The sequence below is a fragment of the Octodon degus genome, unplaced genomic scaffold (genome assembly GCF_000260255.1).
Source record: "Octodon degus isolate 3935 unplaced genomic scaffold, OctDeg1.0 scaffold00008, whole genome shotgun sequence".
Lineage (NCBI taxonomy): Eukaryota > Metazoa > Chordata > Mammalia > Rodentia > Octodontidae > Octodon > Octodon degus.
Window position 1 is genome coordinate 14,665,548 of NW_004524584.1, and position 2,787 is coordinate 14,668,334.

The window sequence follows — 2,787 nt, forward strand, 5'->3', positions numbered from 1 at the left end:
TGGGCTTTGCTAAGCTTGTTCTAAGTAGGTGCTTTAGACCACTGAGCCATCTCACCAGCCCCTGGTTTCTTTATTTATATCTATTTATTTATTTTGCGGAACCGGGGATTGAACTCAGGCCCTTGCGCTTGCCAGGGAAGCGCTTATTCCACTGAGCCATCTCCCAGGCCCTGAAAATCCACTTTGGCAGAACCCATGAACGGTACAACTGGGACAGATACAAATGATTTACTCACTGTCAAAGAGGTCTACAAATCAATTACACTCCAAGTCTATAGCCTAAATTTCTGCCAGTAAACAAACTAGGTCAAAGACTACCACTCAACATGTCATGAAACCCTATGCCCACTGATACTAGATAAAAGGACGTGGGGAAGGCCAGATGTGGAAATGAAAACCAAAAAACAAACAACAAAAAAAACCCTAAACAAACAAACAAACAAAAAACCAGAAGAGGGTACAAACCTATAATTGTTTAGATTCATGAGGCTAAGGTCAGGTGTGGCAGTGCACATCTGCAATGCACTCAGGAAGCTGAGGCAGGAGGATTTCTGCAGTTCAAAGCCAGCCTAAACTACACAGTGCACTGAATGCCAGCCTGAATTGCAAAGCAAGACCCTGCTCCCTGTAAAAAAAAAAAAAAAGAAAAAGAAAAAGAAAAGAAAGAAAGAAAAAGAAACACTGAAGATGTAAAGCTCAGGGATAAATCACCTATTCCAAGATTCCAGAAAGAAAAATCAAAAGAAAAAATAAAAAAGAAAGAAAAGGTCTGCTTGCTTGATTGCTTTCTAACAGTCTTGCTATGTAGTTAGTTCAGACTGGCCTGGTAGCCTCCCATTCATGGCAATCCTGGCTCAGTCTCATGAATGGTGGGATCATTAGACAGGCAGCACAATACCTGACTCCAGCTATATGTCCTTAATACACTACTTCTCCTTTTTTTTTTTTTGGTGGAATCAGGGATTCAACTCAAGCCCTTGCCAATACACTACTTCTTATATTGAAAAAGGTCACAGTATTTCTTACTGTCTCAGAAGCTCTTCTCAGACTTATAACAGTTATCACTTAAGATAAATAAAAGTTACATAAAATGCAGTTAGAACACCAGTATGGAAAAAAAAGTCACTGGGCATGGTAGTACATGCCTGTAATCTCAGGACTCTGGGAAGCTTGACAGGAGAATTCTAAATTTTACCCCATCCAAGCAACTTAGGGAAATCTTGTCTCAAAATAAAGAAAGAGGGCCGGGGAGATAGCTCAGTAGAATAAGCGCTTGTCTGGCAAGTGCAGGGTCCTGAGTTCAATCCCTGGTACCACAAAAATAAATGCATAAGTAAGAGAAAGGTATGAGACTATAAGCAGAGTGGCAGAGCAGCCTTGGATTTAATCCCTGGCAGCACAAAAACAGATCAGTAGGCTTTGCACAAAGATTCAAAAGACAAGATACAAATCAAAACCAGCCTTCCTGCTGGGCATGGTGGCACACACCTGTAATCCCAGCACTCGGAGACTGAGGCAAGAGGATCACTGCAAATTCAAGGCCAGTCTGGACTACATAACAAGATCCTGTCTCAAAAAACAAAACAAAACAAAACAAAATAAAACAAAACAAAACAAGTAGCCTTCCTTACCAGATATGATGGTACATTCCTATAAACCCAGAACTAGGGAAGCTGAGGCAGACGGACTGGCCCAAGTTGAAAGTCAGCTAGGACTACATAGTTTAAGACTAGGCTGACTCAAAAATAAATAAACAAATAAAATAAAAAATTAAAAAAGGAGGGTGGCAAACAAGCTAGTTCTTTTGGAGAAGGTTAAAAGTAGTCACAGCTATTAACATAAAAGAGGATCTAACCAAAGGTGAAAATGGGGCATCTAAGAAAAAAATTTGGGGCTGGGGGCCAGGGAGATGGCTCAATAGAATAAGCACTTCCCTGGCAAGTGCAAAGGCCTGAGTTCAATCACCAATTCCGCAAAAAAAATTATGCACTGCACAACACTGAGCATCTAAAAGTTCAACAGATAAAAGTGCCTGCAGATTTCATTATGAGACATTTCAATGACAAAATTTTACCAACCAAATTAGGCATGGTGGTACCTGCCTATAACCCCAGCACTCAGGAGACTGAGGTAGGACAACCACTTTGAGTTTGAAGCCAGCCTGGGCTACACAACCAGACCTGGTTTTAAAAGCAACAAACCTGGGCTGGTGAGATAACTCTAGGTCTAAGACCTGGCAAACACAAGGACCTGGGTTTGAAACCTGAAACCCCATGCTGTGCAGGTCCTAGAAGGGCACTCAGAAGGACACACCATGCCAGTCAATGAAATGGAGCATGGTGGTGCCCACCTCTAATCTCAGCACTGGGGAGGCTGAGACAGGAGGCTCAGTACAAGTCAGCGCTGCATTAGAAGACCTTGTATCAAATCAATCAATCAATCAATGAATCCCAATCAACCCAAAACAAAAAAGCGATTAAGATAATGTAACAAACTAAAACTTTAACTTTTTAGGTTAAGAGGGATGGTGGGACAGAAAAACTGTTTCAAAGATCAGTGTCCTGGAATTCTAGCCTGAATCACAAAGCCATTCATACATGAGTATCTCTTGGGTATCAAGAAGCAATGCGTGGGGGACTCAGGTCAATAATTTCTGACACTGCCAGTTAAACAGAAGACCCAATGCTATAATGGGCTACTGGACTCTTTTAGAATATTTTGCTGAGTTTACACACCTATAATATTCAATAATGGAACTTAGAAAAAATGGGGTATACCGATGAATGT

General features: G+C 41.2%; 1 protein-coding gene across 1 annotated transcript in view; it reads right to left on the bottom strand.

The window, feature by feature from the left end:
* The window catches only part of LOC111813541 (ras-like GTP-binding protein O-RHO), a 58,107-nt gene that overhangs the window by 27,528 nt on the left and 27,792 nt on the right, over positions 1–2,787 (bottom strand). The window lies entirely within an intron of this gene.